The sequence below is a fragment of the Bidens hawaiensis genome, unplaced genomic scaffold (genome assembly GCF_021521415.1).
Source record: "Bidens hawaiensis isolate Kalapana, Puna unplaced genomic scaffold, B.hawaiensis_p1.1 tig00009540_1, whole genome shotgun sequence".
Taxonomy (NCBI): Eukaryota; Viridiplantae; Streptophyta; class Magnoliopsida; order Asterales; family Asteraceae; genus Bidens; species Bidens hawaiensis.
Window position 1 is genome coordinate 80,472 of NW_027491708.1, and position 14,433 is coordinate 94,904.

General features: G+C 31.8%; 1 pseudogene; it reads right to left on the bottom strand.

Annotated features, from left to right (window-relative positions):
- Positions 1–364: 364 nt before the first annotated feature.
- LOC143532665 (nuclear transcription factor Y subunit B-1-like) lies at positions 365–960 on the bottom strand (annotated as a pseudogene).
- Between the last annotated feature and the right edge of the window lie 13,473 nt (positions 961–14,433).

Here is a 14,433-nt window from a genome sequence, read left to right on the forward strand (position 1 = left end):
GTTTGTTTTACTCTGTTGGTTCTCATATGTTTATTGTTGTGACTTGTGACATAAATAACTTTATTTATATGTATGAAGTTTGAAACATACTTATATGAATAAAAAAACTTGTTAAAATTTGATATATATATATTTTTTTTTTGGTATTATTTGTTGTTTTCATCTTATCTTTAGTCTAAATTTCTTTTTTTTCTTCAAATTGTAAAGATGCAATTATAACTGTATCGTAAACCAAATAAACCATTGAGAATCACCTAAAATAACACACTTAGACATACCTTAATGTTAATTTAAATGATCAGTTCCAAGTATACAATTATTACAAATACGAATATCACAAAACTCATTCCGGTTTATGTAGTTACTACATAAATTGTTGAGCATGGGTCGCCACGACTGTGTCAGCATCACGCATCTTAACCATATTAATCAACTCAGCGTGATACCCCACAACACGTTCACGATACATATCATCAGAAACTACTTCAGAGACCGGTTGTTTTAGTGTCCAGTTAGACACCTCATCAGAAACTACTTCAGAGACCGGTTGTTTTAGTGTCCAGTTAGACACCTCACAACCCATCTCAGTAACACCAGTGATAGTAGCATCATTGGGTGTGTCGGAAGTACCAACATATTGGTTCAAGTAACTTTTCAAACTACCAACGTAGTTCTGAAAGCCTAAGGTTGTCATGCCCACAAGAGATCCTCACCATTGATCGTCTTTCGCTTCTCTCTTTGGCATTTATCCGAGGCTTCACCGGTTATAATACTAATGAACTCGGACACACACTCTTGGATGGTCTCTTTTGCTTCTTTTTATATTTTGGCATTCGCCGGGAGTGACTTTTTCATGATGCACCCAACGTTGGCTATCGGGAGAAGCCGGTCTTGGTCTTTAGACGAGCTTTCGGAGGACGGGCTACCTGCCGGACTCATTGGGATTCTTTTTCCGGTCATGGTGTTTGTTTTGGAGTCATGAGGGTGATAGATTATGGGCTTTTATGGTGCAAAGAGTTAGCTAACAAACATTCTAAAAAAAGTGCAAAGACGGTTTGATTTAGACAAAAATTATATAAATAAATTTTATGAGAAGAAGCGTTGGTATATTTTGGAGCCGACTGTTTTGCATTATTATATTTTAATTTATTCATAATATTATTATATATTAAATATGCTTATTCTAGCCTTTATATAATATTATTATGAGTTACTAGATCAATTAGTTTTGTACTAGTTATAACCTGAAATTATTAAACCCTTAACCAACTAAATAATGATTATCAGACCGCCCGCATAGCTAGTTGTAAGAGATTTAACATTGACTACCGCTCTCTCCTCTCAAGTCCTCTCTTCTCTTCACGTCAGACTTGTTTAACTTTCTTTTAGCATCGGACTAAGGGCTATTGCGATAGAGGCAATCTTAATTGTAACTTTAAGCAATAAGAGTGCATCTAAAAATAATATATATCATGATATTTGATTGATTGTGAAGTTGACGTATAAAGATTAAGTGCAGAGTTGTACATTTTTGTTTCTTAGGTAAGAATCCAATGTATATATGTTGAATGTTGATATTAGAAATATTTATGAATCATCTAAAACAAATTAATATTACGACAAATAAATAGTTTAAATCATTACTGAAAGTTCATATGCAATTTAGTTACTAAATATATTCAAAGTTGTACAATTTACAAAATTAAATATCATGTTTTGCCTTTTAAAATTACGATTACTATTTTATAACATTCATATTAAAAATTTAATGTGGAAAAGTTGAAGCATGTAGATTCTTTCATATTGTAAGTAGAGTAGAAGTATTTAATTTAGTAAAATGTTTGACGTTATTATACCACTACATTACAAAAAACAAAAGTTATTTAATTACTCGATCCATATTATTGTTGCAATATCAGCCCACAGTATTCATCAAATATGCTTCCTACGGAACATTATATATCGTATCAGACTATTACTATTAGATGACAAAATTGTTGCTGGAAATATGTGGCTTTTTAAAGTTTTTATGTATATATATTAGATTAGCTACAATAAAATATAATAATAACTCTTTTTTTGTATTAGCGTTATTGAACCATGAAATCTATTGTTATTGAATCATCACTTTACATTTTTTACTACATGTTTACAATCTCAGTACTAACAGTCGAATAACAAAGATAACTATTATAAAATAAAACGTAAAGCTAACTTTACATGTTCACGTCATGACAAATAGAAACAAGTGTCAAAGTGAATCAGTACAATAGATCTTCATAGTATTGTACGTGTAAAATATCATTAGGAGTTAGGATTTATAAGATATCATTCTGCTTTAGTATATTCTAAATAATAAACTTTTAAATGAGAGAAAGGAAAGGAAAACTAAGGATAGTTAAAAGATGAGTGTTCTTGAGTTTTTTTTAGGATGGAAAGGAAAGAAGTATGAGGAGTTAGGAGAGATTAAATTGATGTATTTTTCCAATAAGTTATCCTCCCAAAAATGAGATGATTACTAAGGATAAGTTTTTTCCAATAAGTTATCCTTTCCTTTCCTCCAATTTCCTTCCAACTCAAGAACACACCTAATTAAAAAATTTTCGTTCTCTTCCCTTCCCTTTCTTATCCTTCCCTCACCTTTCCTTTTCTTTCCTTGGTTAAAAAACTCAAGAACAATAGCTCTTTTATTAATAATTCTATCATACCGGTAATTAATAGTTCTCTAACATATATACTATACTGATTAAAAGCTTAAAAGTAAATTTATCGTCAATAATAAAACAAATAAGCACACATCTTGAACGGGTGAAAAACATACTATCTTTTTCTTTCAGTTATCGTCAATAATAATACAAATATCTAATCTACGCACTAATTTAATTAAAAGTTAATTTTGTATTCATAAGGTGTTCCATTCTTGTACATCTTTTTCTTTCATTTATGTACAAACATTCTTTTCATAAACAATATTATTTTAAAAACTATCAGAAACGCATAAAGCACTTATACATAATACATTAAGTATGATACACAAGGTGTTTACATAATTGCCTACCACACCATCTTTTTCTCCCATGATAAATCATGAATGCGCTATGTACAAACGCTTTTTACAGTTCTCGCATCCTTTACGACATTTTATATTTCCAAATATATAGAAGAATAACAGAACATGAGTATTTTTTTTTTTTTTAAAATGAAGTATCGTCAATAAAATAATCAGAATACAATTGAAGAGCCACAAGACGTTCAAAAAATTGCATAGTTACCAAATTATGATTACATTATGATGGATACACTACACTAAGTCACTAACCATATATCTATTCCGCTTAGTTACCAATTAACTTATTATTACACCGATGATGATTGTCAAGTGTATTGACAAAATCTTACTTTCGATTAAGCTAGCATAAAAAACATTTTGCAGCCGATGACAAAGAAAAGTATAAACACGTTTGTAATGGTTACTTTATAAAAAGGTTAGGTGTGTCTATATTGATGTATGTGTTTAGGCACACTTCCGTGTATATGTATATTTTTGTATATACATGTAGATGTGTTGTATGACTAGCTTACTGTCTGCTGCTGATTCAACACACTTCCACTGTAGTGTCTGAGTAGATACTGTTATTTTCTCTCGAACCATAATAATATTATTAACTCAAAGCTAATAACTACCAAGTCTTTATTTAAATTATAATATTGTTGTTGATGTATTCAAATGTAGCCATTTGGCATATGCTGCAAGTAACCAGCCGCTTCCCATTATATAATTTTCTTCAAATGCCTCCCAAACTTCTTGCCCCCTCAAAGTGTCAACAACTAAACTCAAAAACTATATTATTATTTTTAGTTAAGCTTATTATTCATATAAATAAACCTCTTATCATTTAATAATAGGTCATCAACGACTAGGTGTATCTTTTTAATAAGATAATGATGCATCACACATACAATATTTTTATGTGTAATGATAACATAAATCTCCTTTATAGTGATGACATGAACATTTACACAACACAAATAATAATAATAATAATAATAATAATAATAATAATAATAACAACAACAAATTGACTCTTTGTCAAATAAAAGCTTTCAGATTCCGTATATCCACCACCATATTCAAGATATGAAAGGAAAAGTTCTTAATTTGTGATCATGTATTTTTTTAACATCGAATAATCATTCATGACTTTAAATTTCGGTTGTCGCACATATTTTATTGGCTCAATTGCGGTCTGACCCAAACTAGGGGTCCAACCCATGAGTGAGGAGGGGAATGTCAACCCAAATGGAGTTGGTTGTGGGCTTAAAGGGTCTTTAAGGTTATTCTTTAATGACTAAGCTGTTAGGATGATGAGATTACTTGTTAGCTTAGTTGTGTCAACATTATTAATACATGATTGAGTCTAGGGTTTTGTAGAGAGCTGTAATCAAGATTTTTGAATTATATTTCCTTGATAATAATACTAAGAGTACGTTATCCAGTAACTTGTTTGCTTTTCCTTTGGTGTTCATATCGATTCAGGACTTAATATTTGTGTTACATTTCAAATGCAAGGTGTGGTACACTAAATATTCCATTTGTTTTAGAATAATCTTAACAATAACAATTTCCGCTTTTCATTTTGAAGAACATTTAGTTTGTTTCTTCGCTTCATATTTCAAAAATCTTTACTTTAATACGGAGTAATTAATAAACAAGTAAAATCTTTAAGCATGATCATCTATTTTCTGAATCGCACAACTTGTTAACTTTTTTCATGTGAAGGAGTTAAATGATGCATCATTTTCTTCTATAGTCATTAAACATATCTCTTCTTCTGTCTCATCTTTGATTGATCTCTTACTCTTAGGGTCGTTGGGCCATTTCTTGGTTGGGCCACAATGTCAAATGGCAAGCTACTTAAGCAGTTAAGCAACAGCCATCTTAGAGAAAGCCCAACAACATATTAGAAATTTGGTAATAGATCATGAAAATTCAAAATCATTCTCACGTCTAAATGATATTTTCCATTAATTTTTTTCTTAAACTTTCAATTATCTACACCCAAAATATAATTCAATCTTTTAAAATACTTCTAATATATCTCTCATAAGTTAAGATATTCTATAAAGGAGAACAAAAATGATAATGATGAGAATGATTTATAGTCACACAAAAAAAAACCTCTAAATGAATTAAAAAAAATCAATAAAAAAAATCATAACTCAAAATTTAATTAAAAAACGAAAAAAGTAAAAACACAAAAATGTTTTCTTCGTCTTTCTCGTTAAAAAAACGAAAACACAGTGGTGAGTGAATAAAGTCGTGTCTTTTTGTTTATCATTGTGTTTTAGGTTTATTTTCGTCATTGATTGTGTTTTTTTTCCTTAACATTGTGTATTTTTTTTCTTTATATTGTGTTATATTACTCAACATTGTGATACATTTTGTTCGGCATTGTGTTATATTTTGTGATCTATTTTTTCTTTTTTTAGTTATAATTGCGTCTTTTGTTCATTTTTGTCATTGTCTTTTCGTCAATTTTTTTTATTTTATGTATTTAAAAAAAAAGGAACGGGAATGATGGCGGAAACATTTTAGTTTTTTAAATTTGTTCATATTTTATTTATATCTTGAGTTATAATTTTTTATCATCTTTTTTGAATTTATTTTTAAAGGGTTTTTTGTGTTGTCAAAAATCATTCTCAAACTTCTCATTTTTGTCTCACTTTATATTTTAACTTTACTCATTTCTCATTCTCATGTCTAGTTTTTTAGTTCATGAAAGCAGTTTACAAAAGAAAATGTGAGTATTAATAACTTTAATATATAAGCAGTTGAAATTATTATATACTAGTAGGTAGAATTGCGGCGGTGTCTACGTGACAATTAACTCATTAACAAAAGTAGTTAACTGAACCAAAGTTTCCAAATGTGGCATAAGGCCGCATTAAGTAGTATAAATTGTATGACAACGTCAAACAAACTTTACAACCAAATTCTATTATATCCTACATGATAAGTTTATCTCACATAGGCAGACCTAATTTGTTTCTCGAGTTCTTGTTTTGCTTCATCACGTTCGTAGAGCTCGTCATTTGCTACTTGTAGGCATGTAGCTCCAGTTGGGCACGGAGAATACCAAGTACCTTCTCAGTCAACTTCACAATTTTCTTGTTGTTGCCTTGATTATACGTGATGACTTCCTCCATTTTCGGTAAATGCTCAAGCAACTGCATTTCATTTGTAGCTGGCATTGTTCACACTAAACGAAAAAAGAAAACAAAAATCAGAAGAAATATAAAGAAACCACACGTTTTGGCAACAATACTACTTCGGGCTCCGAGTGACGTAATCAGGTTACTTCTTTGAAGACATCTTAAACCGTCTCAAACAGTGTCATCGACATAGCCCCCGCATGCCCAAAACCACACCACACAAAGTCGAAGGTACAACATTTCCGATTATAAAAATAGCAAAAGTGTATATCAACTTTTGGTCAATACTTCTGGTTCTCTAATTTTGCTTTCGGACACGCACACATTATTATTTGTAACGTCTTCCGACCAAAAAAACATAAAGAAAATCAGATAATTACTTTTAATATTTATAGTTCATGTTAACGCTAGTTAAATATAAAATACATTTTGCATAACTACTTTATATTCATAGTATAACAGAAACACACTACTCCACTAACAACAGAAGCTTAAAAACAACAATGTTTGCTTAATTATGAAGGCCAAAGAAAACTGAACCTACACTAACGAAAAGGCTCTAATATAATAACGTGCACAACTAATAAAACTATAAAAGAAACTGCATAGGATATACCTTAGACGACTTGGATGCCAAGCACCTTCTAGCAGAACTAACAGCATACGACACCATCAACGATTAAAAGCTCAACAAAGTTCACACACATCATTAGAGTAAACTACAAAACAAAATACATCCTAATTTTCACTTGACCTGTACACAAATAAAATGCAAACAGAAACATACACTTCATTGTGTTAGTGGATATTTTAAGTCTTAATTTTCACTAACAAATGCGTGATTACATAATTGTAAAATCCAAAGTAAAATATCTAAAAAATCAGTTAGTGGTGCTTTACTTTTCCAAGTTTTGATCCGCGTATTATTTGGTAAAGGACAACGCAAAGAAGAATATAAAATAGAATTTTGGCTTATTTCTTTGGTAGATGAAGAAACCGCGCTTGCATATTATTTTGAAATGTTACCGAGTACCGACCCATGAAAATCAATCCAAGAAGTAATTTGTTCAAAGAAAAAAATAGTGTTAAAATAAAGCATATTCTAAACACAAAAGACATGGCACATGTAACAAAATTTTCAGGTGATAGTTTGACACTCCTACTCGTACGAGGTATATTGTTGTGCTAAAAAGAAAGGATAACGCGCAGAACACATAATTTGTATTACATGCTAAATATTAACAAAACAGCAAATCACTCGTATCAATTGACGTAGCAAATGACCGAACACCACCCAAACAGAACTAACAACCAACTTCTCTGATATCAAAAAGAAAAAAAGCAGCCATCATTATTGCACATTATCAACATGCAACATAAGTAAGAAAACAGATCTCTCCCAAGCATTTCATCAAATGCATGTCAAAAGGCCAAAGTTTTTCATCAACAATATATGAAACAATTCAAAGAGAAAAATGAATTCTCAAAAACAAAACCTAAAACGTAATCTAAAAGACTGAATGTAAGTCAATTAAAACAAGAATTAAACAACAAAAATCAGGGCTCATACCAACAGGACGAAGACGGCTGCGGCGATGGAAGACATCGTTCTATCACTCCATAGACATGCCAGGCGTCGACAACCTACATCCATGGGGTGGTTATATACAAAAATGATAATAGGCTGATGAAAATAATTACATGTTGTTATGCTTACCTCATAGCATAAAAGATCAGCTTTAATAGCAGGCATGTACCTAAACTGCTTTAATATTGTAATAAGAAGGGTTAAATAATTTATTATCATTAAATCCATATCAAAATACAATTGTGGTATTGTAATTTGTAAGCACTAAACATGAATCTAAATTGCATAATATGTTGCAACTAACCACTGTTTAGCCTGAGCACGATTTTCCATAGCTTCGTATGCCCTGCCTCTCAGAGAACATATTGTATTTGATATACTATTGTCAAAACCCTATAGGAAACCGGAAAAACTGGATAGTTTTGGGTAGTCGGGTATGAGTTAGGGATTACCCATACCCGACTCATTGTCATCCCTATATAAGACAAACAATTAACCGAACACCTGACATGCAACAGATAACCAATGAACATGTAGAATGACGATAGACATTTCATCATACACCTGGCACGCAGTAACAAACAACAAAAACCAAAAGCATATAACCACTACAAACAACTACAGAAATTGTTCAAAGGCAAAAACAAAGATGAACAACAACATGCATTTGGTCCAACAATAATCTGCAATAAACTTACTCGGAAGAAAAAATGAGGAAATTGAAGGTACCGTTAGTTTTTCATCTGCTCCGATGAAGGCACCGTTAGGTTTGCGTCTCGTCAACCAGAGGTAAGAAAAGGGCACCGGCTCAACTGAGTACATAAGAAGTTACACGTGTATCACAATAAATAAGAGAGTACAACATCATAAGGTGAGAACAAATTTTGAAGCACAAAACTATCACTTTTATTATTATATAAATATTAATTTTCAACTTTCTAAGGGTTATACTATTAGCTTAAGGAGTTGTACTCTTTACTTCACATATATAAAACACAAACCTTTTAGCTTTATTTTCTATTATTTACATTTCAGTTTAATATTTGCGCGTAAACACGCTACAACGGCCGTGCGTGATTGAACGTGTTACATTTAATTTTCTTTAGGTTTAACAGTCTCGATGCAAAACGGATGTATACTCCTTTCAAAACACAGCTTGAATAAAACGATTTAACATTACTTTTCATGGTTCTACGCCCCCACCACAACACGGGGGGGGGGGGGGGGGGGGAGGGGGAGGCTGGGGCTTGATACTAGTTTTAGTTTAATTTTAAAAGCCAATAGTAGCTATCAAACTTTCATTATTGTTAACAGAAATCATAAGGTTATTTATATTTTACAAAAATTATTAACAAATAAACAAAAAATGTCAAATGTCAACGAATAAGCCTAAGTTACACGTATTGCAATTCATTTTTTGTTTTTGAAAGTAAGTTAAGCAATAGTTGCACACCTTGTAACCGAACAGCGTTTGATACTATAATAGAAATGAAACATGTGCAATTTAATTTATAATAGATTCTATAACATTTTTTGTAAACATGTGCAATTTAATTATAAGCATTTTATTATTGTTTGTATTGAACTACCATATTTAAATTTTGATGTATCAATGTTAATTTATCATTGAAACAAAATGAAAAGCCTTTTTCCCCTACATTGGGTTTTAATTTCATTTTAGATATTAATTATGATCATTCTTTTGATTACGATATCAACTTTAGATTGTAGGTTACTATGTATTTGCTTGGGGGATGGTTTGGGACGGTAACAAGTGATCCATAATCGGTAGACGAGAGTGATGGCAATTGGCAACCATAGATAGTGACGCTTAACGAAAGTTGTGGTGGTTAACATCGATGGTGTTAACGGTGACGATGGTCAACATGTGATCCGATGATCCGTGGTTAGTGTCTTAGGTTGTTGGAGTTGGTTATAGTGCTTGGTGTTACAATTGTTTGAGAAGAGTAGAAAGGGTAGGGCCGATTTCTAGTAGTAAAAATGACTAAAAATAAAGTTATGTAAAAAGGTAAACGTGTTCGTCATCAATACACGATAACAAAGCATGCATCTTTGACATAATTTACCATAATTTTTAAAAGATGTTAAAAAGTTGATATAAAGTTTCGAGTAAAGTGCCAAAATCGTCTCTGAGGTTTGGTTAATATTACGGCTTTCGTCCAAAAATTTTATTTTTCGCATCTAGACCATCGAGGTTTTCACTTTCTTGCCAATTACGTCCAAATCGCTAACTTCTTCCAAAAATTCCGTTAACTTTGTCTAAAAAGGCTAAAATATCCTTTATATCTATTGTATACAAATATTCAACAACAAAACTATCCTGCCACCATCCCCGAGACCTCGACCATTCACACTTCACAGGCCACCATTGACAACCGCCATCGAAGACCAATACCACCACAAAAGAATCCGTCACCACCGTCGCTACCAGATCTGAGGTCACCGTCGTACCCACTATCTCCGATTGACCCGTGTTTCTCTTCGCTTTTACGGTTAATGCATCGCCGTCATCATCTCCGCAGCACACACAAACACTATCACCACCATCATCATCGTCTCTTCATGTATCGCCGGCTGCTTGAATCTATTTTTGGATTTTGAAATTGGGGTTTTTTAATTAGAGTAAGAAGAAAGATTGTGAAGAAGAAGACGAGTGGGCAGGCTGTGGTTGCGGTGGGTGTCGGAGACTGCATATTGACGAAGATGAAGATGATTGTAAATGTGGGTTTTGAAATTAACTTGAAATTCCGCAGTAATCTTGTATTAGTGAGTGAATAAGTGGTGTTAAGAACCTCAAGGTTTCATAACAAGATGAAGGTGAGTGTTTGTTTGTTAGATTAGGGTGTGGTGGATGGAAGAGAGGATGGTGATGACCGGTCGATGATAATGGCATATGATGATGATGATGATGATGATGATGATGGCCTCCATTCAATTAAATTACAAAATAAATTAAAAAGATGGTTTTATCCTTCACTTAACGTTAAAAATACAAACGGAGTTAATGACTTGGACGATATTGGCAACAATTGTAAAACCTCGATGGCCCAATTGCAAAAAAATAATTTTTTACACTAAAATCGCATAACAGACTAAACCTCATGAACAATTTTGACACTTTATTCTAAAGTTTCAGATGCTTAGTTAAAAAGATCTTGAAAGTAAGAATAATATAATTTAATATCTTGATACAAAGTGAAATTTCTAGAATAATCGAATCACATCAACGAAAGAATAAATATGATACTCTTCCAAATTTGGTGGCGTGAAGTTAACACATTGCCTTTTCAATACCAGATACTCGCAGGAATCGTCTTATTATTTATACATTTTATTTAACAACTCTTCTTAGTATCACAACAACACAGTCATAAAATATATTGATGAAAATGATAAGGGTATGTTTGATTGAAAGTAATAGAATGGAAGGGAATGGAATGAACAAGGAAATAAAATTGATCATTACCATTCGTTTGTCTTGTTTGGTTAACCTATGAGAATGAAATGAATAATTACTTTATGTTATTTGATATCCAAAAGAAAATTGTATGAATGAAATAAAAATAATAAAAATATTTCTATTCCAAAATATATTTTTTTACATAAAAAAAATGAAATAACGATGGTGGTGGTGGTAGCTCCGACGACAAAAACGGTGGTGGTGGCGGTTAGGCGGGGTGGTTGTGGTGGTGGGGGTGGCGGTAGTAGCATTGTTAGTGATGGCGATGGGTAGGGTGGTGGCGATGGTAGTGGTGGCGGTTATGGTCAGGTGGCGGTGGTAGCGCTGGTGGTAAGGTGGTGGTGGTGGTGGCGACGGTGACGGTCAGGTGGTGGTGGCGGAAATGGTAGTTGTGGTGGTTGTTGTTAGGTGGTGGTGTTGAGAAAGTAGGGTGAGGGGGGAATGAAATGAAAAAAAAAGGGTGAGAATGAATGATTTTGATAGAATAAGATTCCATGTGTAATGGATGATTTCATTATATTGAGTAACCAAACATCATTTTCTTCATTCCTACGTAATTAATCATTCTATTCCCAATGGCATTCCTGCATATCAAACGCTACCTAAGTTTTTTAATAAAAGTATTTATTTCTATTATACTAAAGATAATTATTACATAGATTAAGAATACAGCTTTATAGTTTGAAAAAAAAAAGAATACAGCTTTAAACAGTATATGAATATATAAGATTGTGTGTTATTGAATAACCAGTTTCCATAATTATTAGTATGTAGTTGAGTCAGGGAACTCCATAGAACCTATCAATAGTTCAGTTCCGCTTATATCAATGTATCATACCAAAAACATGTTTTTTATAAGCAAAGAAAATGTTATGATATGGATATGATTTCGTTTTGACCCCAAAGAACCGAAAACTTTTAAATTTTAAGGTTTGGTATTTAATACGTGATTAATTGATTATGGGGTTTACTTCTTTTCATTTTTTATTTCTATTTGGTTCTAATTTCTTTTCTTTTTTTTTTCCTGTTATGTATACAGTTAACAAAACAAAAAATTTCGCTTTAAAAAAAATACGAATTTCCTTCCAGATGTTAGTAGGCTAACCAAAGATTTCTCTTTTTAATTTTCCAATAGTATCTAGTAAATAATTGTTCTTGCCCATCCCTAATTTTATATTTCACACATTAAATGATCATTGTAATAAAATATGCACAATGAGTGTTAACTGTGTTATCATATTCTTCTTCATTCTTCTCTTTAAAAAGTAGAAACAAAGTGTAATCTTTACATAAGTTTAAACAATTAACGGATATAAAGAGTCGAGTCGAACTCGACTTGTTTAACTCAAAAGTAAATCTCGATTCATAAGTAGTCTTCAAGCTCAAGTTCTGCTCGCTCGCTTATTATTTATAACTTAGTTGTTGTTTGGATAAGATACAAATTAAACTAATGTGTTAAATGTGAGAATCGTAGTGCAATTATATATACAACATAATGTAATTATAGTGTAGAGTAATTACATCATAGTGTAATTACGCTACAATGTAATTTCATAATTACACTATTTGTATCCCACAGTTAGCACGCTAATTTAATTTATACGTTAACTTTCCACATATCTATATACATGTAATACTATATGCGCGCACACATATATTGTCATATACAACATTTGTTGTAATTTAAATAAACAATAATAATTACTATGTATATATGTAATATATTAATAAAAATTATATAAATAATAGGTTCGTGAGTTTGGGCTGGATATGTGAAGTTTAGTCTTAAGCTCATTTATTAAATGTACCACGCTATTACACTGTAGGCCCAAACGATTAAAGTGTTTAGTGAACGAATCTCAAGTAACTCACGAACGGCATAACTATTTATACCCTACTTAGTATGTTAGTATTAGTCGAGTTGAGTTTTACGCTAGACATTTGAACAAAATATAAGATATACGGGTTTTAAATCATGAGATTGGTATAATAGTGAATCTCAGGTTGTTGAGAGAAATCTCTTTTTAAGCTTATTAACCTCTGGTTATTAAGCTTGATTAACCTGTTACATGATGAATTTAAGATTGTTTAGTTGAGACTGAAACTAGATTGTTTAAACAATATATATCGGGAATTCAAAACTGTAATGTTCTATGATTTTATCTAGTTTTCAAGATTTGTAATGTTTTATAATAACTATTACACACACTAGCTAATCATACTTCTAAATCAACATTTTTACCATGTTACTAGAATTCTCTAATCTCTATCACTTGAAGTGGAACACCATTATATACACACATTAATGTGTCAGGCTACAAGCTCTTTAATTCAGAAAAAACTTTGTTAATCACTTATAAAACCCTTTTACACAGTTTAATTTAGCTCATTTACTAGACACTAACTAATCAAAGAGTCTTATGGACTTAAAACAAGTTATAATGACTAAGTATGAGCCCTTTGTTTTTTCTCCCAAACAAACATGTTCCTAAGCGAAGTGATAAGATCATGTTTGGCCCGAATAACCTAGAATACATTCCCCAAATCTACTTTTTTGTGTGGTGGACTAGTGGGGACTAACAAGATTGCACATGAAGCACTTTAAGTGACCCTTGGCTTCCGATGTTTTGGCCAAAGCCATAGAACCAACACTTGTGGGTTACAGTGGGTGTTCTTTTGTGCTTTTTGTAGCCTCCACATTTGACTTGCACTTCTTGGAGGCAATACAAGCAATTGCATGTGCCTCCACTATTAATCCATAGTAACTCGGTGATACTTATGGTCGACTCATATACTTTATTGTTAATATTTGATTTTGTTTATTAATGTGTACTTTGTTAGATATGTCAAATATCGGTCATAATCATTCAATAATGCTTGACGAAATCAATGCCAACACCGAACATTTTTTTGGTTTGTTTTTCTCGAAACTAATCTCGATTGAAAACTTTGAAATACAAACTAATAATCCCGCTCTAATTGCCAATGTCTTATGAAATGAAATACATAACATAACATGTTTAAGAAACGACATGTGAATGCTCGAGTTTACGAAAAATGGATGTTTTAAATGATAAGAGCAAATAAGACCTCAAATTATTGTGTATTCTCACCCCAAAAAAGTTATTGACATCAATTTGGTATTAACCAC